The sequence below is a fragment of the Giraffa tippelskirchi genome, chromosome X (assembly GCF_054371585.1).
Source record: "Giraffa tippelskirchi isolate mGirTip1 chromosome X, T2T-mGirTip1v1.2.pri, whole genome shotgun sequence".
NCBI lineage: Eukaryota > Metazoa > Chordata > Mammalia > Artiodactyla > Giraffidae > Giraffa > Giraffa tippelskirchi.
The window spans coordinates 129157311-129184905 of record NC_137289.1 but is presented as its reverse complement, the minus strand read 5'-3'; the positions used below and the strand labels follow the sequence as shown (position 1 = coordinate 129184905).

The 27595-nt window shown below is 40.5% G+C and overlaps 1 protein-coding gene across 2 annotated transcripts in view; it reads left to right on the top strand.

The window, feature by feature from the left end:
• Positions 1-27595, top strand: part of IL1RAPL1 (interleukin 1 receptor accessory protein like 1) — a 1447392-nt gene that overhangs the window by 72669 nt on the left and 1347128 nt on the right. Inside the window, exon 1 of one of the 2 annotated variants that reach the window (XM_081568115.1) lies at positions 12630-13235. The exons of the other annotated variant lie outside the window; for it this stretch is intronic. The gene's annotated coding sequence lies outside the window, so the exon portion shown is untranslated. Of the gene's footprint in view, positions 1-12629; positions 13236-27595 lie in introns of those variants that run through there. 2 annotated transcript variants of the gene reach the window in all.

Genomic DNA, 27595 nt, shown 5'->3' with positions numbered 1-27595 from the left:
CTCACTCTCTCTGTTTGCGTCTCTGTTTCTCTTTATCTCATGCTTACTATCTGTTTTTTTCCCAAATCATTCTACAACTCCTTGACTGGTTTGATCTCCTTGCTGTCCAAGGGACTGTCAAGAGTTTTCTCCAACACCACAGTTCAAAAGCATCAATCCTTTGATGCTCAATTTTCTTTATCGTCTAGCTCACACATTCATACATGACTACTGGAAAAACCACAGCTTTGACTAGATAGACCTTTGTTGGCAAAGTAATGTCTCTGCTTTTTAATATGCTGTCTAGGTTGGTCGTAACTTTTCTTCCAAGGAGCAAGCGTCTTTCAATTTCATGGCTGCAGTCACCATCTGCAGTGATTTTGGAGCCCAAGAAAATAAAGTCTGTCACTGTTTCCATTATTTCCCCATCTATTTGCCGTGAAGTAATGGGATCAGATGCCATGATCTTCGTTTTTTGAATGTCAAGTTTTAAGCCAGCTTTTTCACTCTCCTCTTTCACTTTCATCAATAGGTTCTTTAGTTCCTCTTTGCTTTCTGCCATAAGGGTGGTGTCATCTGCATATCTGAGGTTATTGCTATTTTTCCCTGCAATCTTGATTCTGTTATCAAGGACTTGATTTTGTGTACTACACTGTACCCAATGCTTTACACTTGTTAACCTGTTTATTTTTAGCAATAAATCTATGAGGTAGGTATTATTATCTTCCTAGATTTATAAAATCGTTTAAGTGAAGGAAAAAAAAAACCCTTCCACTATCTTTCATTATAGTCATATAAAGCTTAGGGGGCTGATTAATTTAGCCTTAACTACACATAAATCATTTGAAATGCATAACTATTTTTAAAATTTTGACTTAAATATGCTTGGGATACAAAAGCTATTTGGGATATTTGGGGGAGGAGGGCAATTTTGAATGGAAATTGGTTGATTCTTACCAAGATTATGGCAGCAGTCTATGAGTTAGTTATCTATCTGTTCCATACATAGAAAAGATGATCAAGCACAGGGAAGCAAAGTGTTAACATTCGTTCAGCAGTTACTAAGTACCAAAAATGACACTTAGTGTTTGACACACTCAGGAGTCACAAGGACCCTGTGAGAACCATTTTTCAACAAAAATCTTTAAATATGAGGCAACTGATGCTCAGAAATTAAGAGATCTGTCCAAATGCTCTAATTTACCCAGAAGAAAGTACAAGTAAACCCTTGATACTGGATAAACCTTAGTCTTTAGGGGAGAATTATGTTTTAGTGTAAATCTGATCGGATTAGTCTTGGGTGCAGAGAGAACAGGGCACTCTTTTTCCTTTCACCTGGGAAAGGGTGGAGTGGGATGCAGGTGGGGGCGGAGGAGTTGAGATGGAAAATCAGGTCTGTTTGGGACCAAATTTAGTTCCCTTTTAAAACACTGAGCTGCCTCCAAAGAAATTAAACTCATGACCTTGGTCTACATGAAATGAAGCCAGAAAAATTAACCTGACATACACTGTTATATAAGAAATCCTTGAAAAGGAATAGCAGATTAAACTAGGGAAACATTTCCTGTAAGAAAAGTTCAGGTGGTAAAAATGCTTATCAGTGTTGCACCGTATTATCATACCATCAACATCATAAAGGAAAACAATAAAAATGGCTAGAAACTGATGCTAAAATAATGTCAACGACAAAGCACACAAGTATTTCTTGATATTACACCTCCTATTCGAAGCTCTGAAAAAATAAAGACTTGTGATGCTCCCATCAGCAAAAAAGAACAAACAAATACTTCTTAATGATTTGTGATGCTGAGTAGGTTATTAAAATATATATTTCTCTTAATTACAATATATATTATAAGCAGAGGTTTGAAAATAAAATTTCTGATGGAAACTGACAAATCAACAAAAGGCTAACACCTCTATTTGCTTCATTTGTAACAAGAGCTGGTTGAAGGGTCCTAGTGCTCTATTAGTCCCCAGGTGAAGGAGGTTACTAAAGAGAAGACCTTAATCATTCTTCCTGAGCGGCAAAATCACATGCATGTGTTATATCTGAAAGGAAGCGAAATAAAACATGGAACTTTAAAATATATTGAATTTCATTGGGATACATATTTCTAGAGGCCCAATGACTGCTGACTACTTCTAGGGAAAAAAAAAAAGGTAGATAAGTGAAAAGTAAATTGGAAACAAAGAGCATTTGAAGATCAAGTTCAGTTCAGTCTCTCATCATGTCCAACTCTTTGTGACCCCATGGACTGCAGCACGCCAGGCTTCCCTGTCCATCACTAACTCCTGGAGCTTACTCAAACTCATGTCCATTGAGTCAGTGATGCCATCCATCCATCTCATCCTCTGTCGTCCCCTTCTCATCCTCCCTTCAATCTTTCCCAGAATCAGGGGTTTTTCCAAGGAGTCAGTTCTTCGCATCAGGTGGCCAAAGTATCGGAATTTCGGCTTCAGCATCAGTCCTTCCAATGAATATTCAGGACTGATTTCTTTTAGGATGGACTGGTTGGATCTCCTTGCAGCCCAAGGGACCCTCAAGAGTCTTCTCCAACACCACAGTTCAAAAGCATCAATTCTTTGGCACTCAGCTTTCTTTATAGTCCAACTCTCACATCCATACATGACTACTGGAAAAACCATAGCTTTGACTAGACAGACCTTTGTTGGCAGAGTAATGTTTCTGCTTTTTAATATGATGTCTAGGTTGGACTTACTTTTCTTTCAAGGAGCAAGCTTCTTTAAATTTCATGGCTGCAGTCACCATCTGCAGTGATTTTGGAGCCCCCCAAAATAAAGTCTCTCACTGTTTCCATTTTTTCCCCATCTATTTGCCATGAAGTGATGGGACTGGATGCCATGATCTTAGTTTTCTGAATGTTGAGCTTTAAGCCAACTTTTTCACTCTCCCCTTTCACTTTCATCAAGAGGCTTTTAAATTCTTCTTTGCTTTGTTCCATAAGGGTGGTGTCATCTGCGTATCTGAGGTTATTGATATTAATCCTGGCAATCTTGATTCCAGCTTGTGCTTCATTCAGCCCAGCATTTTGCATCATGTACTCTGAATAGAAGTTAAATAAGCAGGGTGACAATATACAGCCTTGATGTACTCCTTTCCCAATTTGGAAGCAGTCTGTTGTTCCATGGCCAGTTCTAACTGTTGCTTCTTGGCCTGCATACAGGTTTCTCAGGAGGCAGGTAAGGTGGTTTGTTATTCCTATCTCTTTGAGTATTTTCCATAGTCTGTTGTGATCCACACAGTCAAAGGCTTTGGCATAGTCAATAAAGCAGAAGTAGATGTTTTTCTGGAACTCTCTTGCTTTTTTGATGATCCAGCAGATGTTGGCAATTTGATCTCTGGTTCCTCTGCCTTTTCTAAATCCAGCTTGAACATCTGGAAGGTCACGGTTCATGTATTGTTAAAGCCTGGCTTGGAGAATTTTGAGCATCACTTTGCTAGCGTATAGGATCCCTGGTGGCTCAGAGGTTAAAGCGTCTGCCTCCAATGCGGGAGACCTGGGTTCGATCCCTGGGTGGGGAAGATCCTCTGGAGAAGGAAAAGGCAAACCACTCCAGTATTCTTGCCTGGAGAATCCCATGGACGGAGGAGCCTAGTAGGCTACGGTCCACGGGGTCGCAAAGAGTCGGACACGACTGAGCGACTTCCCTTCCCTTGCTAGCGTATGAGATGAGTGAAATTGTGTGGTAGTTTGAACATTCTTTGGCAGTGCCTTTCTTTGGGATTGCAATTTAAACTGACCTTTTCCAGTCCTGTGGCCACTGCTGAGTTTTCCAAATTTGCTGGCATATTGAGTGCAGCACTTTAACAGCATCAATTTTTAGGATTTGAAATAGCTCAACTTGAATTCCATCACCTCCACTAACTTTGTTTGCAATGGTGCTTTCTAATGCCCACTTGACTTCACATTCCAGGATGTCTGGCTTTTCGTGAGTGATTGAAGATCAAGGACAGATGTAAACTTAGGGTAGATTAATATTAGATCATGTAAAAAGTTTTTTATTTCTTTGAAGCAAACACAAGGCCATGATGTAGAATTAGGGTTTTATTAAAACCCTACAAGAAGACATGTATACATTATTGATACTGTGTAGAATAGGTAATTAATGAGAGCCTACTGTACAGCTCAGAGAACCCTGTGGTGACTTAAATGGGAAGGAAATCCAAGAAAAAGGGGGATATACATATAGCTGATTCACTTTGTATAGCAGAAACTAACACAACTTTGTAAAGCAACTATACTTCAATAAAAATTAATTTAAAAAACCCTCCCTGGACTGCAAGGACATCAAACCAGTCAATCCTAAAGGAAACCAGTCCTGAATAGTCATTGGAAGGACTGGTGCCGAAGCTGAAGCTCCCATATTTCAGCCACCTGATGCAAAGAGTTGACTCATTAGAAAAGCCCCTGATTCTGGGAAAGATTGAAGGCAGGAGGAGAAGGGGAAGACAGAAGATGAGATGGTCGGATGGCATCACCGAGTCGACGGACATGAGTTTGAGCAAGCTCTGGGAGATTGTGATGGACGGGGAAGCCTGGCGTGCTGCAGTCCATGGGGTCGCAAAGAGCGGAATGTGACTGAATAACAACAACAGGGGAAAAATTAGGCATTTAGAAAAGCTATCCATAGGATAAAATGTCAAGCTAGTTAGTAATCCAGTTGCTTCTAATGTCCAGAATATTCTGCCTTCTGCTTCAGACTCTTTCTGTTGCTTTTCTTTCTTCCCTTGTCATTCCTATCCTGTAGTGTCCAACACAGATACTGCCCACGCAGGAGAGGTCTTCTCTGAACCTGCCAGAGGTTAAATAAATAGATAATATAGGATGTGTAATATTTGTAACTCAACATTAAAAAAACAAAGATCATGGCATCTGGTCCTCTCACCTCATGGCAAATAGAAGGGGAAAAAGTGGAAACAGTGACAGATTTTAGTTTCTTGGGCTCCAGAATCACTTCGGACGGTGTCTGCAGCCACAAAATAAACATGTTTGCTCCTTGGAAGGAAAACTGTGACAAACCTAGACAGCATATTAAAAAGCAGAAACATTACTTTGCCAACAAAGGTTCATATAATCAAAGCTATGGTGTTTCCAGTAGTCATGTACGAATGTGAGAGTTGGACCATAAAGAAGGTTGAGAGTGGAAGAGTCGATGCTTTTGAACTGTGTTGTTGGAGAAGACTCTTGAGAGTCCCTTGGACAGCAAGGAGATCAAACTAGACAATTCTAAAGAAATCAACCCTGAATATTCATTGGAAGGACTGATGCTGAAGGTGAACCTCCAATACTTTGGCCACCTGATGCAAAGAGCCAACTCTTTGGGAAAGACACTGATGCTGGGAAGGATTGAGGGCAGGAGGAGATGGGCTGACAGGATGAGATGGTTGGATGGCATCATTGACTCAATGGAGATGAATTTGAGCAAACTTTGGGAGAGACAGCGAAGGACAGAGGAGCCTGGTATGCTGCAGTCCACAGGGTCGTAAAGAGTCAGACATGATGTAGCAACTGATCAACAACAACAGTATTTGTACATTCGAATCTGTGTGATTTCTAAAGGTAGAAGTGAACTATTAGTGGAGTGGTTCACACATTAGGATGTTTGCCGTTCATTTTTCTTCATTGTAGCAAAGAAAGATATTGATATTTCACTTTTGCCATTTCTTCTTCATTTTGTCTGACTCGTGAAACTAACATTCATTGTCTTTGGCCTATATTATTTCTTTCAGAAATTATTCTAGAAACATTCGAGCAGATAGGTTGATAGTAGAGGAGAAGAAATGAAACTGAGGGGAAGGGATAGACTCCCAGTGTAAAGGATTTAACTGTCTTGCCAAAAGGAGTTTCAAAGGGAACTTGAAGTAAAGAAGTATTAAACAGATGGACGTTTCTATAGTATTGAATGAAATACATATATAGTGAAGATATACAGAAACATCTATAGTGGTGATGTAAATACTGTTTTTTACTTTTGTATGTCCAGCACTGAGCAAAGTGCCTGACACTTAATAGATGCTCTAGAAACATTGTTGAATGAATGAATTCCTGTGTCTCTCAAAAGTGTCTTACCTTTCTCAGTTAGTTTTAAGCATATTTTCTTAAAATGTGCTTACCTGTTTATAGCATGGCTCTGTGAAGATATTTTGAGGCACCAGCAAACAATTTAACTATTTAGTAACCAGTGAAGGAAAAAAATGTGGTAGAAAAAATGAAGAGATGAATCATTTGTTTTAGGTCAGAATCATCTGGGACACTTGGTTAAAATTACAGATTTTGTCTAGGAAAAAACACATTTAATTTTGAGGATTAGTGATCTGAATTTGAGATGATGAGAAGATGGGGAGGAGGGGAACTGTTTCTACCTGCATTGTTTCAGCTTGGCTTTTTCATATGGATGGAAGGGAAAACCACTCCGTAACACCTTACTTGTGAAACCTCTCCTATTTCAAAGCAGAGTGAGGATGATGTATTTCTGTGTGTGTGTGTGTGTGTGTGTGTGTGTGTGTGTGTGTGTGTGTGGTGGGGATTATGGGATTGCAACTACATTTAACTGATCTAGATTTCTCATGGCATGCCCAGGATATACAATGCATCTCTAGTGCATCCAAATACTTCTGAGTTCTTTAAAAAATCTAGTGGTGTGATGGTTTTATAATAGATTTAAGGGCTCTTTGCTATTTGTTTTACTCCTCCACTCTGCTAAAAAATTTAGTCATTAAATAATAGGTATTTTAGATCAAAAGTAAGAATATTTATTCTTGAAGATTCTGTGATTTTCCCCTAAAACAGAAAAGCCAAGTTTTATATTAGGGGAAATATATAAAGGGTGAAGTAAGATGTGAACTACCAGATGTGAAATACTCAAATTCCAATTGGTTTATTATAAATTTGTTATTTTAGAAATGACAGACAGGACACCGAGTAACAGAAAGCATGATATTCAAGGACATAGTTATACAGAAAATATAGTAAATTGCAGAACTATGTACTTTGAGAATGAGATTAAGAAGGGATTATTTCATATCTGCACAGTTCTCAGAGAATGGATATGACTGGTGATCCTAACTATTTGAGCAAATGTCAACTGACAGCAGACACCACCAGGTTATATCAAAGAAAAGTCACAAAGAAATAGAGATTCATCATGCTAGGAGTGGATAACATAGGATAAGTCAGCTAGGCCAGCAAAAGAAGAAAGTATTACAAGTAAAATTTAAAAATACTTTTGGCAAGAAGAGGTTGAGGAGAAAGCAGAGTAGGCTATAATAATATTTATAACTCAGAGATGGGCCAGACCTAAATGTACACCTTGGCCTCTTTCCATTCTAAAATGTTCTATATTACCAAAAAAGGTGCTATGATTTATACTCAGCTCCAAGTCTAGACTGGCTTAAGATTCCTGTGTTTAAGTCTGCTTCTATCTTACAGGAAAACCAGTCATCTAGATCTTAAGTCAAGTAAAGAACTGATATATTACAATAAGTTCAATTGAGGAAGGCAAGTTTGTCTTGAAAACAAAATTAAAAATACTAGCATGACAAAGTCTGCCTAATCACATAGAGTAGCATACACAGGTTGAAGATTAATATGCAACTGATGCATGAAAATAAAATTTAGTTGAGGATAACTACTGTGATTTGAAATAATATAGAAAATTAGCATTTCTATAACAAAGTATAGCTAATTACATGAAAGTTCATATACATGTGCATTGAAAAGTAAATGCTGATGGATTTATTAATTAATTGAGGTCAAGTTCAATTCTAAATATTTTTACATAGGATTTGTTACATTAAGTAATCTTGAAATTAAATGGATTACTGAGAAGGCTTAATAAAATATTTTATACTATCTATAAATTAGTCACAGTGAAAAAATCTTTTAAACAGACTAGATTTTTATAATTATAATATTCTGTGCTTATATGTAAAAACACCAGTCCCTACTGTATCAGGGGATGGAATATAAAAATCAATGATTATTTCCATCGTAAAACTATAAGAATAATTAAGAGTGTTAATAGGCAAAATAGAGTATAAGTTGGTAATAGGAAAGGAAACCAATTCAAACACAATACTCATTGATATATTAGAATAAAACATTCTGATGATCAAAGAACATTCTATATTCGATAATGTTACCTGTTGCATCTGTGCACTTTGGAGTTTGGTGAATGAAAAACCTGACTTTATCTTCAAATATTGGCTTTATGGTGTAGTTAAATTGTGCTATGTACTTGTTAGTGCGGCATGTGGCAAAAAACAAGCAGGAAAAAGAACCAAAAACCACTTTTCCTGCTTGGAAAAGGGAACAGTACTCCAAAGCTAGCTAGTGACGGACTTGTAAATAGGAGAGATGTTAAAAATAATTTCCAGCTGTTAAGGCTGTGTTATCATCTATCAGGACAGTTCTATTGGAGGCCCTTTCTCTGAAGGATGAAAGCAGAGTCTTGGGGAAGTGTCTCGGACGTGGCCTGTGTGACCTGGACGTATAGAAGCTGTTATTTACCACCTAATTTTCAAAGAGTTTAACTGTTTAAGAACTGTGACATGTATATCAGTTCAAATGCTAGACTTCTGAACTTTGCCCCATAGTTCACAGTGAGTGAGCCTCTAGGGAACGTTTCAAGCAGGAGATTGACTTGAGGAGGTTTTTAATTTAGAAAGAGCCTTCTGAGAGCAATGTTGAAGACAATCGATTGCATGGGTTTGGGAAAAGATACAGGGGGATCGGTTTCAAAACCTCAGAAAAGAATGGAAATGGTGCCGGGGGAGCAAAAGTGAAGAAATGGATGTGACAACCATTTGCGGGGAATAATTCATGGCATTGGTGACATTTGGAATTGGGGTACGTATGAGTTTGGCTCCCAAAACTCTGGCTTGGGCCACTGTGGAAGATAAGACTGTTACCTGGGAGAGGGAAAAAGATGTAGTAATGTCAGTTGTTTGCTTATCTGGTTTGTTGGTTGATTGACTGGCTTTATTTAATTAATTTCCTAAGAAGAGTCATGTTGATAAGCTGTAAGCATAGCTACTAATACATTAACTTTCACATATAACAATGCAGCTTTGTCTTTTAGACACCCAGAAATAACCAGAAAAGGAAGGAATGAGGAGGTGAGCAGCATTTGATGAGGGCCTACTATGCCCTTTTATCTAATTTTAGAATCTCATTCATATTGTACGAAGGATAATACTGTCGCTATTTTATAGAGAAGAAATCCCAACTTGGCAGGATCGAGTTTTTGGCCTGCCTTCTCTTCTTCAGAATGTAGCAGTGTCACAATTGAAACCCAGTTTCGCCCATTTCCAAGGTCATGGTTTTTTAACTGCCTGAAAATGCCACCAAAATGGGACGAAGAAAAAATAATGAAAGGAAAGGAAAAAGGGAAGAGTGGGAAAGATGTATTTAGAGTTACTGAATGAGAGAAAAAGCAAATTCCAGTGAAGGGGACTGCACAGAGATGCCTATCCATGTGCATCTCTTTACCACCGCAGAGACTAGTTCACAGACCTTCATAAAGGTGGCAGGAGGCTTATACAGAGTATTAGCTCTCCTCTCATGTCCCTAGCCTGCAAATGACCTGAGCATTCAACCCTTATGTGAATCGGAGTCATTGTATGACCAAACCACTGCTTCCAAGGCTCACCCCTCACATTATCTCTGGGTCTGTGCGGTAACTGAGATTAGGCTGTTAGAAACTTTTATAGAAATGTGACTGAGTATTGTTATGTCTGTTGAATATGGTCATTTAAAAACAGGTTGTCTTCTGGTTTCATTTTTCAAGTAATTGGTATTGTATTTTACAAAAGAATTGCTCTGTGATGATCTGAGAACAAAGAAACAAAAACTGGCCCTTCATCACAGGTAATTTGAGAAGTAGTGCTTTCGAACATCAAAAAGAAAAAGGTGAGAACCTGATAGGTGTTTTTGTGCTCTCGGTAACAGACTTCCTCTTATAAATGTGATGGTTTAGTGAACTGCCTTCCCATAGCCATCTATTGAGCTCATACACAAATATAATCAAATGATTTGTGTCATTGGAAGCTGCACAATAGATGAACCTGGTTTTTGCAATTTAACAAAAAATCCAATTTATGTAACATATTAAAGGAAGCATTATCAACTTGTTTTCCCCTCAAAAGACTGTAGCTATTAAACTCTTTAATTACTTCATTTTCACTCTCAGTGTAACATTAGCAGTTTAGCACTTCAAGTATAAAAATGATTAATGAGCCTGAGAATTCATTCGCATACATATCACTTTGCAGCTTGACATAACCCTGGAGCCTGTTCTCTGTTCTAAGCATAGACATACTTCCCTAGCAAATATCTTATTGCATATTAAATGCCTAATCGTTGCAAAATATGCATAATTATAGTCATCTTTCCTATTTTTTCTATAGCAATAGAAAAGACAACAAATCAAATGCATTTAAATGTAACTACATTTCTAAAACAAGAGTATTAATACCTAGGGAACACCTTGATTTTTGCATGGTAACTGTCCCCCTAAACTCAATTGTACTTTGAGTTGAACTGTCATCCATCTAAAAATGTATCTTTTATCTTTTTTGAAGGAAAATACTTTCAATTTCCATATTTATATCTATGCAAGAACTGTGATTTGGGAAAATATGACAAGAGCAAAGACTGTATTGTGGATTCAGAGAATAAGATTTTACTTGGAGAGTCTGTCAAAAATATCTGCAGGGGGCTATTTCTGTCTAACCATCCTTGGCTTGCATTGGTGACAAGTGGTTACACGTCTCTTTTAGCTCTTCTGAAGTCCCTTTTTGATCTCTCCCAAGGTAATTCCATATTGCTGATTTTGTCCAGTAATTCCCTAGGCTTAATCTTTTACGTATGAACAATGGGCTTGTTTGTCTTTGCCTTCCCTGGATTTTTCTACCCTTTTCTGTGAAGTTCATCCTAGACTGTGCTTGCTTCAAAACCCTCTTCGCCCCAAATGCTCATCACCTGTAAGCTATGTTCCGCCCTGATTCAGCGCTGAATCAGGCAGATTAAATGCACGTTTGCTCAGAGCTCAGCGAACTGCACTTGTCAGGCTTGTTGCTATGACACAAGGTTGTAGCTCTTGGAAGGCGAACCAGGCAACTCCCCAGGGCACTTCCACCACCACTCCTCCCACCTCTGTGTATAAGGGAAGAGCAGAGCTGCAGGCCACCTGCTAGACGCTCCATCAGGTCTTCAGGTGGTTTCATCAGGTGTCAGCAAAACTGTGTATCATGAATATGGACCTATTGCCATTTGCCTTGTAAAGAAAGACATTTAATTTGGGGACAAAGTAGCCACTTGACCCACTGAACGAGATGCTATTAAGCATTTATTGGAATGAATTAAAAAACAAACAAACATGCATGTACTAAGGTTGGGCTTCCCAGGTGGCTTAGTGGAAAAGAACCTGCCTACCAATGCAGGAGACACACAGGAGACCTGGGTTCAATCCCTGGGTGGGGAAGATTCCTTGGAGGAGGAAATGGCAGCCCACTCCAGTATTCTTGCCTGGAAAATCCCATGTATAGAAGAACCTGGTCGGCTACAGTCCATGGGGTTGCAAAGAGTCCGACACAGCTGAGCAGGCAGCACCGCAACACGCATATTCTGGTTAAGGACAGGTAACATGACCTCACTGCACAAGCCTGCAGGCTTGTGGCTGGGCATTCACCGACTGACAATCAGATCACTGAGCCTGCAAGGCAATGCAGTCAACCAAGCCTCTGAGACAATGTTCCCAAGCAAGATATTTTGGCTATGGCAGTTATACTTTTCAACAAGTGAAAGTGAAATCTCCCAGTTGTGTCTGACTCTTTGCGACCCCATGGACTGTAGCCTACGAGACTCCTCCGTCCATGGGATTTTCCAGGCAAGAGTACTGGAGTGGGTTGCCATTTCCTTCTCCAGGGGATCTTCCCAACCCAGGGATCGAACCCAGGTGTCGCGCATTGTATGCAGACGGTTTACCGTCTGAACCACCAGGAAGTCCCCTTACCTAATAAATAAAGTTGCCAGATAATATACAGGACATCTAGATGAAAAACAAGGTATAATTTTTTCTAGAATAAGTATACCTCCAATATTAGAGTAGGCTTATATGAAACAAGGGCTTCCCAGGTGCCACTAGTGGTAAAGAGCTTGCCTGCCAGTGCAGCAGACGTTAGAGACGCAGGTTCAATCCCTGGGTCCGGAAGATCCCCTGGAGGAGGGCATAGCAACCCACTCCAGTATTCTTGTCTGGAGAATCCCATGGTCAGCGGAGCGTGGCGAGCTACAGTCCATAGGGTCGCAAACAGTCTGACACGACTGAAGCGATGTAGCACAGCACAGCATAAGAAACGAATTAAGTCTTTTATTACCTGAAATTCTAATTACACTAGTGTGTGTGTGTGTGTGAGTGTGTGAGTGTCCTGTATTGTTATTTCCTAAACTTATTTTAAGTGATGCTTTATAAGCAACAAAGATGCTTTAGAAAAGTACATTTCCTGATTAGTGCCCAAGATTATCCCCACACGTACAAATATTGGGAACGTGAAAAAACACGCTTCAGAGTGGTGGCGCTGTGGAGCACGCATGCGCTCTCCCGGGCTTGCCCACGCCAGGTGCACACTCTCAGCAGCTCTCACAGCTTCTTCTAAGTTTTCGAGCACTTTCCCAGCCCGTGGCTCTGCGATGTGGGAAAGGCGTCTTAATGTGAGTAAGGTGTGTTGATGTGAGCCTGGCTTCCTGTTCCCCAGTAGGGCGCTCGAACCTCAAAATTTGGAAGGCTGCGTTGCTGCTGCTGCTGCTGCTAAGTCGCTTTAGTCGTGTACGACTCTGTGCGACCCCACAGACCGCAGCCCACCAGGCTCCGCCGTCCCCGGGATTCTCCAGGCAGGAACACTGGAGTGGGTTGCCATTTCCTGCTCCAGTGTATGAAAGGGAAAAGTGCAAGAGAAAGTGAAGTCGTGTCCGACTCTTAGCGACCCCATGGACTGCAGCCCACCAGGCTCCTCCGTCCCTGGGATTCTCCAGGCAAGAGTACTGGAGTGGGTTGCCATTTCCTTCTCCAACACATGAAAGTGAAAAGCGAAAGTGAAGTCTCTCAGTCGTGTCCGACTCTTTGCGACCCCATGGACTGCAGCCCACCAGGCTCCTAATACTCTTCTAAATATAATGGATGTGGGGAAGATCTTGCTAAGACTGTCGAAGAAGAGCTGAATTTCTAAGAAGGTAATTAGTCTGTTGCAAAACACAAAAGAAAGTTTATTAGTGGGTAGATTTACATAAAATGTTTCCTGGTTTTGCAAGCTGAATTAATTGTTCTGTACTTAGCACTCTATGGAAGTCAAAAAGTGTGAATGAATATACAAAAATACACACATGAAACCTTTCTAATTAAAAAAATTTCTTTTGGTCCCACTGCTTTAAGTTTGTTTAGAAAAGGGACTCAGTTAAGAAATCAGCTGTTTTGAGTGAAAACTTTCTATCAGCACGTGAAGCTGATTTATTTTTGCTGTCATCTGGGTTCATTCACAATATAACGTTAAGAAATTGCTAATTGGTGCTGGTAAATAGTTTTGTGATTTTCTCCAGCCAATATGCCTTTGCAAGAGAAAGTAGATTTAATCCCACCATATACTGGGGGCTAAATTTTACCAGCACTTCTTAAGTATGTAGCAGAGTTTTCTAAGTGTGTTATCTGTTGACAATTTGCATCTTGAATTCATTTTATTCTAATATAAAGGTATTTATTATTTCTGATGGCATATCGGTCTAATTTATCTTTAGGCATAATTTTAAATTCAGTATAAATATTAAAGAAATGCGTGCCTATTTTCAAGATGGTGATTTTTAAAAAAGTCTAAGCAAGTGAATGGAATCATTCTTGGTCTATGATACCTACTGAATTACCTTTATAAAAAATACATTTGGGAAATATACAGTGCCTACTACCCAAGATAGGGTGACTAATTAGCTTCTTACCTAGATTTACAATACTGTTACCTTGTAAAATAATCTTTGTAAAATAGGTCACAAACTGGGTCTGCCTGAATCTTAAGTATAAATCTCATGTTTTGTGGGTTTGTACTGCAGCTCTAAATTAAAACAAAACTTCTTGTCAAAAGGAAATAACACCACATGGACAACTCTGTAGGGCTAAATTGCCTGACCTAGGTTTTTTGCTTAGTTATTCATCCACAGCTACCTACTTGACTTGGACCTTTTGCCCTAATCTGAGTCACTGCATTTCCCTCTTGTTACTGAGAAGTATTTGTTCCCTCCATGTCTGTAACGCCACCTGTATACCTGGTTCTGAAGATTTCTCTGGTGAGGGCAGGTCTGACCCCTCCTCTGCTGGTGATTGATGTTGTGACCCCAATCTTAAGCAGTGGCAGCCTTAGAATTCCTTTGTAAGTAAGTAGTGCTTGGAAAGCTGTTTGAACCTAGGGGGAAAGCAACTGCTTTAAACAACTGCAGTCACTCTGTTTTTACTTAAATTGCATATTTATTTGGGATGGCTTGAGAGTAGCTATAGAAATTCTTAAAGAGGTTTCTTTCTAGCCATTCTTGGTCAGGGCTACTGGATTCCAGGCTGGGTATCCAAAAGCACTGTTTTCTTCTTCAGGTTTGTGTCCCCAACTTTGTACTGTATATGAATTTCAGTAGCTGTAGACAATACATGGGCCTTGGCTGTTTGACTTAGTGGCATAAATCCCTAGTCCTCAGTGGAAAAGACCCTGATGCTGGGAAAAATTGAGGGCAAGAGGAGAAGGGGCCGGCAGAGGATGAGATGGTTGGATGGCATCACTGACTCAATGGACATGAGTTTGAGCAAACTCGGGGAGATAGTGATCGACAGAGAAGCCTGGCGTGCTGCAGTCCATGGGGTCTTAAAGAGTCAGACATGACTTAGCGACTGAACAACAAGATTCTAAATAGTCATGTCCATCCAACTCTTGCTGTACCCTACTCTAGTTGATGATTTCTTTTGGCAAACGCTTGCTTTGGAAACTGCTCATTACCTCTCATGATATCTTCTGGATATCAAGTCTTGAATGTACCGAGGACTAGAGACAGCATGGTATAGTCACAGATCTGGAGCTGAAGATCTTTGTGTTACACCAGTGAACTGGTGACTTGACTCCCCTGTGCCTGTTTTGCAGTTTATAAAATGAAGGTGATTATAATATTCATTCTCAGTGGTTAAGAGGAGTAAGTGAAGAAACTTAGTTGCTTGACAGATACTTGACAATTGGGAAATACTCATAAAATTTTTCTTCCTGTTATGTTGAACAAAAATGCACTTCGTCCAACATATTATATCTATGTTGTACATAAATATATGGGTTCATAATGTCATTCATTCCAAAAACTATCTTTTAAGTGCCACTTTATTCCAGGTCTCTGCTAAAGTGAGCTGGCCCAAAAATTTATTAGAAACGGTAATAAGGAATATGACATGTTAGAGTTGAGGATGGCTGGAAGAGGAAAGGAGTGGTTGCAGGTAGAGCAACATTACTAAAAATGTAACCCCAGAAGTGAAAGAGAATGTGGGAATGACAGTGAGTTAATTTCAGTGCAGGAAATTAAAAGGGTGAGCTTGGAGACACTGTTGGAGCTAGAAAGGGCATGATTTTAAGAGACTTGTACTAATATGGACCTGTTGATTGTGAACAATAGTCAGTATTGAGTCTGCAAGGAACAAATAGCTTTATTTGGGATGTTAAGAATTGCACAGATAATCAGGTAAAACCAAAAAAGTGTTCTGGGGAACAGAAAAAGTCAGGGGCTTAAAAGACAAAAGCCACAAGGTTCTTTAAGTTGCCTGGTGAGAATTGTGATCAACTCTGACATTAGTCAGGAAATATTTGTCCTTAAGGAATCACTAGATGTTTTAAGCTCAGAGTCTGATAAGTATCTTGAGCAGGACAGTGGGTGGGTAAAAGGTGAGATTCCACCCAGGCTCACATGTATATGTGTCACACTTCTTCAGTGGCCTCATAGCAATACTGACTCCGTTTTGGTTTTCCTTTTACATTTCTCCCTTTTGATTGAGATCTTTCTTTGTAAAGCATCTGTGATCAACTATTTGATTATTTGGCATCAACATCGACTTACTTGGTACTGGAAGTCTCATTCCCAGAGACTCATGTTCCATGGAAGAGGGAAAAAGGTCATTGTAGGAGACATACGCTTTTAGAAAGTTTATGACCACATTTGAGCAACAAGGAGCCATCGAGGAAGTAAGTGTTAGGTGACATTCAAGATGGAAATTCCTGGATCTTCATTAGGAGGAATCATTATAGGAGTGGTCAATCATTTCCAGACATCAAGCTGTCATTCCTGTGAAGGCCATCTTAGTATAGCAGTGAGAAATACAAAGCATAAACAGTTTAAAAACAATGAGAGCAAAAACAAATTAGAACAGTGATTAGTATAATTAGTTGCAGTTGGGATTACAATAAGTCACTAAGTCCAGAGGGGAGCCAGCTGAAGATTTCTAGATGTCAGGGTCAAAGCATCTTTGGCAGTTTGAAATGTTCCTGATGATTGGAGCTTTTAGTGTATTTACATTTAAAGTAATTGTTGATAGATATGTAGTCATTGCTATTTTGTTAATTGTTTAGGGTTGTTTTGGTAGTTCTTTTGTTCTCTTCCCATGTGATTTAATGACTATATTTAGTGTTATGTTAGGATTTGCTCTATTTTTTTTGGTGTTCTAGATTTTAGGTTTGTGGTTACCATGAGGTTTATATGTGTGTGTATATATGTTGTGTATGTATATATAGACACACACATGCATACATGTGATTATTTTAAGTTGCTGATCTGTTAGTTTCAAATACACTTTTTTCCTCCACTCCCCAGACCATGACTGCTTCTGACATCATATTTTACATCCCTTTATTTTGGTGTGTGTATCCCTTAACTACTTATTGCAGATATATGTGATTTTATTGCTTTTGTCTTTTAACCTTCCTACTAGCATTATATGTGGTTGATTTACTGCCTTTACTATATCAGCCTTTATCAGTGAGATTTTTCTTTTCATAATCAACATGTTTCTAGTTGCGGCCTTTTCCTTTTCACTTAAGGAAGTTGCTTTAACATTTCTTGTAAAGCTGGTTTGGTGGTTTTACTTGTCCATAAAACCTTTGATTTCTCCATCAAATCTGAATAAAAGCCTCACCATATAGAGTATTCTTGGTTGTAAATTTTTTCCCTTTCATCACTTTAAGTATATTGTGCCACTGCCTTCTGGCCTGCCAAGTTTCTGCTGAAAAGTTAGCTGATTGACTTAGGGGAGTTCCCATGTACATAACTTGTCGCTTTTCTCTTACTGCTTTTAATATTCACTCTTTACATTTAATTTTTATCATTTTAATTACAGTGTGTTTTGGTGTGGGCCTCTTTGGGGTGGTCCTGTTTCAAGCTCTCTGTGCTTTCTGGAGCTGGTTGTCTGTTCCCTTTCCCAGGTTACAGAAGTTTTCAACTATTATGTTTTCAAATATGTTCTCTGCCCCTTTATGTCTCTGTTCTACTCCTATAACGCAAATGGCAGTATGCTTGCTATTGTTCCAGAGGTCTCTTAAACTGTCATCGTTTCTTTTCATTCTTTTTTTTTTTTTCTGCTTAGCTTCGGTGATTTCCACTCTTGCAGCTCACTGATCCATTCTTCTTTATCACTTAATGTATTGTTGATTCCTTCTAGTGTTTTTTGTTTTTTTTTTAATTTCAGTTATTGTATTCTTCACCTGTTTGGTTCTTTATGTTTTTTAACTCTTTGTTAAAATTTTTAAACTCACTCTGATCCTGTGGTCTTCTCTTTTGTTCTTTGATCACCTTTACAATCATTCACTTCCATTGTCTATTGGGTAGATTGCCTATTTCCACTTTGGTTAGTTCTTCTGGAGCTTTATCTTGTTCTTTCTTGACACATGTTCCTCTGCTGTTTCACTTTGCCTAATTTAATGTTTTTGTTTCTGTGTATCTGATAGGTTGGTTACATTTACTGACCTTGGAGAAGTGGTCTTCTGTAGGAGATGTGCTATGTGTTCCAGCAGTGCACACCTCTCTCTTCACCCAAGCTATATGCTCTGGGGTGGCCCCTATGTGAGTCGTATGGTTGCTTCTTTTGTGGTAGGCAGACTGTTGTGGGTGGTGTGGTAGGTGTGCCGGATCCGATTGGTTGCCGGTCCTCCCTTGTGTTGAGGCTGTCAGCTGCTGTTTGCTGGGGCCGAGTTATGAGGAGACTAGCTGTAGAACCCTAGGGGGTCTAGGGGCTACTGTTTGCCCACTGGTGTGCAGAGCTGGGCCCTGGAATCTGTGGCACCAAACCACGGGAGTCCTGAAGTTTGTGCTGGGCCTCTGGTGAGTGTGGTCAGAATTCCATGGTGGCTGACTGAGGGGCCCAGAGTGTCCCATAGGTGATGTTTGCCAACTGGTAGATGGGGCTGGGGACTGGGGTGTCCTGGGGCTGGCCGGCTGGTTGGTTGGTGGGCTGGGTCTTGTCATCACCTGCTGCAAAGCTGCATTAGTCCCCTGGCTGGTGACAGCCTACCGGTGGGTATAGTTGGGGCCCAGGGGACCTTGGAGCTGGTGTCCGCCCATTCGTGGGTGGAGTTGGGTCCTGGAATTTCTGCGAAGCCCCTCTCCTGTACAGGGCCATGGCCTAGGGTAGCTTTGAGCTCAGGGGATCTTCAGGCAGCTTGCCTGCTGGTTGGTGAGGCTGTGTTCCTGCTCGTCTAATTTCTTGACCTGAGGCATCCCTGTATTGGTGCCCACAGGCTGGTGGGCAGGGCTGGGTCTGGGTGCTAATAAGCTAGAGAGAGGATTCCAAAATGGTGCTTGCCAGCACTGATGTCATTGTGGTAGAACAAGCTCCCCAAAATGACTGTGTCCCCTGGGGGAGCTCCAGTTGCCTCTTGCCTCTCAGAGAAGCTCTCCAAGATCAGCAGGTATGTCTGACCCAGACTTCTTTCAAATTACTGCTTCTGCCCTCTGAGTCCTGGTATTTGTGTGTACCCTTTAAGGGTGGAGTCTATTTACCACAGTGCTCTGACTCTCCTGAAAGTAGGCCCCACTGGCTTTCAAAGCCAAATGTTCTGGGGGTTCATCTTCCTGTTGCAGGACCCCCGTGAGCCTGATGGGGGATCAGACCCCTCACTCCTTGAGGAGAACCTCTGCTGTTGTCATTACCCTCCCATCTGTGGGACTCCCACCCTGGGTGTGGGTCTTGATTATACAGTGTCTCTGCCCCTCCTGACTGTCTCATTGTGGTACCTTCTTTATATCTTTTGTTGTGGAAGATCTTTTTTCCTAAATTGTGGTCTTTCTCATCAATAGTTGCTTTGTAAATAGTTGTATTTTTGGTGTGCCTGTGGGAGGAGGTGAGCTTAGTGTCTTTCCACTCTGCCATTTTGTTCCCAGTCAAGCCTTAGCTCTTTTAATATTGAAAAGACTCAGGTTTTTTTCCCCTGAGGGTTGAAAGAGCTGATAAAGACAAAATATAGAATCTTTGTTTTTCTTGATAGGTTGTATTAAAGGTAGCAAAAAAATCTTTGTTTACAATTTCTCATTAAGACAAAAGAAATAATCTAAGAAGACTTTGTCCTTTTGCACCAGCTTACTACTAATGTTAAATCTCCTGTACTTAAATTTAGTCCTATCATATCCAGCTTGACCACATGTAACAGTCTTAAGATTACTTTTTCATAAATATTCTTTTCCACATAATATTTTCCTTGCATACAGAGATGTTTCTCTTATTTATCCACCCCTTCTTTATCCCTTATTTGTGATCTATCCTTTATTTTATAGTTTATCCCTTATTTATATATCTACTTATTTATTATAGATTTAATCACATATATTTGTTAGAATTTGTAATCCTTTGAAATCTTAATTTTTTAGTGCAAATGAAGAAGTAAACAGTTGAGAATTGTACTAACATTTTGTGGCTTGGCAAACTTATAAATACATTTTATAATTTTTGGAAACATGCTGCTTCATAGTACAGCCTTTTAATAATGTACACTATACATGTATTTACTAAAAGATGCAAACATATTTAGTCTCTCATAATAAGAGGTTAAAAGTAGGGAAACAGAATTTTTTAACATTTAGTGTTTCAGTATTTTATCTTATTTGGCAATGATTTAGGTATTCAGTGAATTCCCCTCATTAATTTAACTTAGCAACACTCTAAGGGTGTAAATTACCAAAGAGATTTGGGAAACAATTTTAAGTAGATTTATTATAAAATAATTATTGTTTAAAAGTTCACCTAAAAACTGTTATGTACATTTATTTAATGTATTCTTATTTTTTTATTTTGTTTCTTAAAATTTATTTTTCATTGGAGGATAATTGGTTTACAATATGTTGGTTTCTGTGAATCGACTGTGTGTGTATGTACAATTGTGCCTAACTCTTTGCGACCCCATGAACTGTAGGCCGCCAGACTCCTTTGTCCATGGAATTTTCCATAAATATACATATATCCCCTCCCACTGAGGGGATATATGAACCTCCCTCCCACTCCACCTCCGCGTCCCACCTCTCTGTGTCGTCCCAGAGCTGAGCTCCCTGTGTTATACATACAGCAGCTTCCCAGTAGCTATTTGTTTTACACATGATAGTGTATATATGTCAACGCTACTCTCTCAATTCGTCCAATTCATTTTATTCTTAACAACCATATTTAGATTACCTAACTAAAATGTCAAACTGCCCTAGTGTTGCAGAAACCAGTAATCAAGAAACCAAACACCACACTAGGAGAGTTGGAGAACTCAGGTTTATTATGCTGGCGGGTCCAGAGGAGTTAACACTCCAAGCTCTGAGCCGGGAACAAAGGGGTTACAGAGTTTTATAGACCTACTATAGTGGGCAACACTAGCTGCTCATTGGCTGGTTTAAACTAAGGGGTTTCCTGTGCCAACAGTGGTCAAGATGGGGAGGGGGATGCCTGACCTTTACACGGACAGGCATGATTAAGCAGGTTTGCAGGGGCCGGGCGATTGCAAAGGGCAGGACAAGGGTGAGTGAGATAAGCTCCAGTTCCTAATATTGTGAGGCCCCACTTTCTGAGACTATGTGACCCAGACTTTGCAAGGAGCAAGCTGAGTTACAGAGGCAGAAGGAGTGGGAGGTTATGTAAAATTTTAACTTTTCCTCTCCCCCCTCTTGATGCTTCTATCACTTGTAGAAAGCATCATCTCATGTTTTGGTAGGACATTCAGAGCTCCCCATCGTTTAGGGGGCTATACTGAGCTATTACCACTTGTAACTTTATGGATTCAATCCGAGAGGTTATGAACTGGGTAATTGCATTGAGACTACAAGGGCCAAACAAGAGCGCTGCAAAGAACATGAAGAGAGGACTGGTTAAAGGGAGAAGCCACGATGCCCAGCTCCAGATGTTGTTCCAGTTAGCCCAGGAGTTTGCTGGTTCCTCTCTCCTTTTTATGATTCATTTCCTTAGCTGTTGGCCCATGTCCCTGACTATTCCTGATTGGTTTACATAAAAGCAGCATTCTTCGTTCAAGAAGAGGCAGAGTCCTCCCTTTTCAGCTGTCAGTAGGTCTAGCCCTCTCCTATTCTGAAAACCACCTCAGCCAGGGAGTCTAGTTGGTCCTATAAGGCCAGTAAAGATTTGGCCACTCGCTCAATGTCGTCTGTGAAGTCTTTGGATAGTGTATGGTAAAAGGTGGTTGATGAAGCAATTTCTCCTATTCCCATACCTATCCCAGCCATGATTTCCAGACCAACTAGCAGAGGTGTAAACTGGATGGCTCTTTTTGACCACGTACGTGCCGCCAGAGGTATGGTGAGAGTCTGGTTGTTAGGGACAATATTCATCTGGGGAGTGAAGAAAGCTAAGGTACAGATACCCATCTAACTGACAGGTAGACATAAGTAAGCATCTGTCCCACAAAGAAAAGGCCTTGATGGGGACAGCATCATATTGTGTTTGTGGGAGGATGAGTGGGCCACTCTCTTTTTAAAGTTTGATTACATTCGTCCCTGGCTAAATTGCCTACAGGTTCAGTTCCTCCATCATTTATAAAGCATTCTGGAGCCTTTTGAGTTAACTCAATTGTCCTTTAAGACTGGCACTTGTAAGGATGGATCTGTAGGAGTTCCCATGGCTGTTGCATTATTCAACGGTACTGGTATAGCTAAGTATACCGTGGAGCTCCTAAGGATAAGCAAAGCCAGCAATCCTTGACCAGCTGGGGGCTGGTGTCATTAAGAAGGTGATGAGTTGCACTGAGAACCTGGTACAGATGAGGGTCTAAGGGAGAGTTAACTCTGTAACCTGGGTCATACTGCCAACAGGCAGAGCCTGATTTTTTAGGGCATAGTTGGTCCGTGATTTCATTTGTCTGCATTATTGTCCCTGTCCAGTAGGTTTTCCCATTTATTTGGCAGACAGACACCTGTTCTGGGTTGTAACATCTGTGTGACATTTGGGGGTAGACGGAGGCCCAGGGGCATGATGGCAACACCATGGTGTTGGGATACCACCTGGGGTTTGGATCCTCTGGTGAGGGAAAGGTAGCGGCAGTGGAGGGCATAGCTGAAAAACATTTTTGGCACCCAGGCCCCTGGATATACATCGCATGGTTATGAAGGCAGTAGGTGTCGGCCTATAGGATTGGCTATCTATACCTTGTTCTAGCTGATGGTTAAGTAAGCGATTTTCCAAGGGTTGACTGTAATGTTGACAGGTGCATGATGGATAAGGAACGGCACCATCTGTTACAGCAAGGGACACCAAAAGGCTGCAAAGCAGCCTGCATATAACAGATAACTGAACACTAGCAAAAGGTTTTCCCCCCATCTTTGGATTGTCACTGCTATAGCAACTGAGCCTATCTTGAAGTGGGGTCAGCTATACTGTGAGTGATTTAGTTAGTAGGGAGAATCGATCATAAGAGACATCTAATACGAATGAGGCTTCCCACTACGGTGAGATAACAGACAGCTAACCACAGCTTCTGACCCAAATCCCAGTCCTGGGGTGCGACTGAAGCTAGTCCTGTAGTGAAGAGCACAGCAATAATACCAATCAGGGATAGAGGCCAGGGTTGACAGTGAAAATCCATTGATGTTTTGATAGCCGGATCCTCAGGCTTCTGCCATGCGTTGACCAGCCAGCTGCCGAGTGTGGCTGGAGCAAGGCTGAAGAATCCTCAAGCTTCTGCTGTGCGTTGACTAGTCAGCTTCTGGAGTGGCTAGAGCAGGGCTCAGCGTCCTTCGTGGGTGAGGGCTGTTGTTTTTGGAACCAGACCTTGAGAGGGTTTTCGGGGTCCCGAACTGTTTTCCAGGTGTCCTCATCACAGGAAGCTGTTGCCTTCTTGACTCTGGTGTGGTGGATCCAAGGGATGACGCCTGTAACTTTAACAGCAGTAGGGGTTGCCAGGACGACCGTGTGAGGGCCTGTCCAAACTGGCTGAACTGGTTCCTTTTTCCAATCTTTAACCCCTACCGCATCTCCTGGCTGATAGGGATGAACCCTATCGCCCAAAGGAATGAATGTCCTTTCTAAGGTTTCTCTGGCGATATGGTGGAAAGACTTTTCCCAGGGCCTGGAGGTGTCGGGACATCTCCAGGCGAGCTAGTTGTTGGTGGTCTCCCTTGAGCTTTTCTATCACTGTGGGTGGTCTCTCATATAAGATCTCAAAGGGAGAATAGCCTGAGGACCTCAGGGTGCATCGGGCTCGGAGTAAGGCTAGGGGTAACGTGTTGACCCAAGATAAACTGGTCTCCTGACAGAGTTTAACTAATGTAGTCTTTAGGGTCCAATTCACATGTTCAGCTTTCCCAGAGCTCTGTGGCGTGTAAGCGGCGTGAAGCTTCCATTTCATTCCCAGGGTCCTGGATAAAGTTTGGATATCTCAGACGCTAAAGCCGGCCCATTGTCAGACCCTATGGAGAGAGGCAGCCCATATCTCGGCATTATGTCTCTTAGTAGGGCCTTGGCCACTTCTCGTGCCTGTTCAGTGTGCGTGGGGTAGGCTTTAGCCCATCCCGAGTAGGTGAAGACTACCACAAGTAAATACTTATAGCCCCTATAGGGCTTGACTTCAGTAAAGTCCACTTCTAGATTTTCAAAGGGCAGTGTCTCAACTGTCTGCACCCCTAGGTTGGGTCTTGGTCCTTGGCTGGCGTTGTTCTGCACACAAGTCACACATCTAGCGCTGATCTGGGCACACAGGGTTGGGAGCTTAGGAATGAAATAGTAGCGGCTCAGTCAACTCTCCAGCGCAGTTTTTCCTAAATGAGTTGTCTCATGATGTTGTTTTACCAGCTGGACTGCTCTATCGCTGGGGACAAAAAGTCCGTGGTCTGGGAGCTTCCATCAGCCCTCCTTTTCTTTTATTCCTCCCTCATTTAGAGCCCATTGTCCCTTGCACTCAATTAAGGAGAAACATCTCAGGGTAATGGAATCAGAACAGGGGTTGGAATCAGAATAACTGAATCCCAGCCACCACTCTACCACCCTCTAATAATATAAACTTCGGTAAGTCTCTTAAACTCTCACAGTTTTATTGCCTTAAACCGAAAGCATATGGATAATAACAGCAATTTCCTTATAGTAAATAGCTCCATATGATAACTTTTATACAATAGATTAAAAAAATTAAAGGATGAGTTAAATTCTAATCTAATTACCAGTCATGCAATAATGATACTTACATGCTGATTGAGATGATTCAAATCATTTGTACCAAGGTATGATACTGAGAAGAACTAAACTGTGAATGTTTTTTTCCCACGTGTACATGTAAAGGATAGTATTATAAATATAGACAGCACACCTCTGTGGTCAGAATTCCCAGCGAATGTCATTAAGTAGAATTCAGTTCTCCTGAAGTTTAAGTCTGTAGCCTCCTAAAATGCCCACACCAGCTCAACTGCTCTGGAATTACAGTTCTGCCATTTTCCTCAAGTCCTTCAAAAGGGCTCCTTTAAAAACCAGAAAAGACATTAACACGTAGATCAAAAGGACAAAGGGACATGCTCATTTTAAGTTATGCCTTGAAATTTTAATGAAAATTTAATCTCAGGGGCTCCACATATTTGGTAGCTTCTAAATGGAGTATCCTAGTTATACTTTAAACAGAACAAAAATTTAAAAATTCCTTGCAACACATTTGCTAGCCAGAAGGGTATAAGCATATTTAATAGTGAAAGCAGTATCTACTGATGGCAGTCAATAATAACATTTTGTATTTTGTAGTCCTTCTATTGTGAACGGAGACTTGAACTGATAGTCCAGTGCTCATGTGTTAAACCTAACAAGTACTTTAAAATTGTTAGAGATTTCACTAGGTATCTACGATGGCTATGAAGAAACTATGATGATGAAGAAGTCTGGATTTCTAATCCAGCTTGGTAATAAGAATCATCTAGAATCACTCTCCGAGTTAAATTTACTGAACAAGAGGGGAATCTGCATGAACAAATTGCCGAGGCTTAACTCATCTGATGAGCAAAGACCTTTATTTTGTCTTTTAAAATTAAAAGATAAAGGAGAAATTAAAAACCTTTTTTTCTAATAACTTATTCTGCCAGAGATACTAGATTGGAATCTGAGACCATTCTACAGATCCTCAACATGTGGGCTTTTTTCAGTAGAAGGAGCATTGGAGTAGCTGGGCTGTGTTCTTTGCCTGGCCAGTTTGTACAAAATATGATTGAAACCTCTAGGTCTGCACTGGTATTTATTTACTCGCCAGTGCTTTCCTAAACGAGTTTTATAGTATTCAGAGCATAGTGTTAAATTGATTCACCTTTCTCAGAATGAGAATTGTAAGCAATTTGATTAGCTTTTCTCTATTTTCGTCTTCTGACATGTTCTGTTATAACTAAGAAAAATTATAGCCCCCTTCTCTTACTGAAAATAATTTACATTCAGTAGTGTTTTTGTGCCTGCATTGAACATAATCTCTACAGGCTTAAATATCAACATTTGTAGCTGTATGGGTATGATGGGATTAAGAACAGTTCCAAAGACAAATTACACTTTTAAATGTTCATGATACTGAGTTTATCCCTCAGACCTTATCATTGAACTTTGTAAACCAAACACATTCCCATGTGTTTTATCTAGTGAAGCAAGGAAGGAATGTTAAAAAAATAAAATTAGGATGGTTTTTATATGACTACTAAACGTGATAAATGAAGGGAGTCTTGTTACCATGAGAGACATAACTTTATTGATTGCTCAGTTAAAAGCTGCTAAATGAGTGAGTGGAAAGATAAAAGCTGAAGGGGGCTGATATCTTTCCTCTCAAATGTTTTGCTCTAACAAAGATTTAATGACCACCTACTAGGAGCAGTGATGCATGGGGGATCTTGGCTCCTCTTGCTCTTCCTTCCAGCGCCTTTCACAGCTGAGTTCCCCGATCATGCTCACTCCTAGTTTCACCTGCCTTACTTCTGGCCAGTTTTCATCCTGGAACTGGGCTCTGGCACCCTAGCTAACTTCTCTTTCCTGGCTCTGGATCATATTCTTTGTGTTTACCCGCCCCCCTTTCTAGTGGGAGCACAACAGTTCCAGCTGCCTGCCAGTCTCAGCATCCCACTTGATAAGAATCCCATAGTTCCAGTGTCCTGCTTGGACTACATCTTTGCAGTCCTTTAAAAAATTATTCCTGCTTGTGAGCCTTCTGCTTATTTTCCAAGGTCCTCTCTTAAAAGGCCAGTACTTTCTATGTGGATAACACATTTAGCGGCAAATATCTTAGTGTAAAGAGGCTTTTTTCCTGATCCCTGTCTTCTGAGGCTGGAGACAGCTGAGGATCACATGAGCACAGGGACCTGATAGGGAGAAGGGTGAGGTGGGAAGTGCTAAACTGACATTAATGTTTTCCTCTACCCTTCCTGGTTCTTGTGGGTGGTCTAAGAAGTAAATTGAAATAGATTAACAGAAGAAAATAAACAAAAGTTTAATAACATGTATGCATGAGACTGACCCAGAAGAAATGAGTAACTCACTAAAATGGCCAAAATCCCACCTTGAATACCATCTTCAGCTAAAGACAGAAGATGTTAGGGGTAGTAGGTTGGGACTTCAAAGGAGGAAGATGGGAAAACAAACCTGGAGATGGGAAAACAAACCTTTGCTGGACCATGGAGAGATAATGAGGCATATGGCAGAATTTCAACAAACACACTTAACTAGATTCCTGTCTACCACACCTACTTCATATTATACTATAGTTATCTATGATGATAGCTCCCTTCCTGGCACAAGTCTGATATCTATATTCTTTTTTTTTAATTTAAAATTGAAGTATAGTTGATTTACAAAATTGTGTACAGCAAACTGATTCTTTTCTCTTATAAGCTATTACAATATATTGTCTGTGCTATACAGTAGGTCCTTGTTGGTTGTCTGTTGTATATATAGTAGTGTATATATATTAATTCCCAATCCCTAATTTATCCCTCCCCTCCCCCCTTTCCCCTTTGATAACCATAAATTTGTTTTTATGTCTGTGGGTCTATTTCTCTTTTGTATATACATTCATTTGTATAAATATTTTTAGATTCCGTATAATAAGTGATATCAT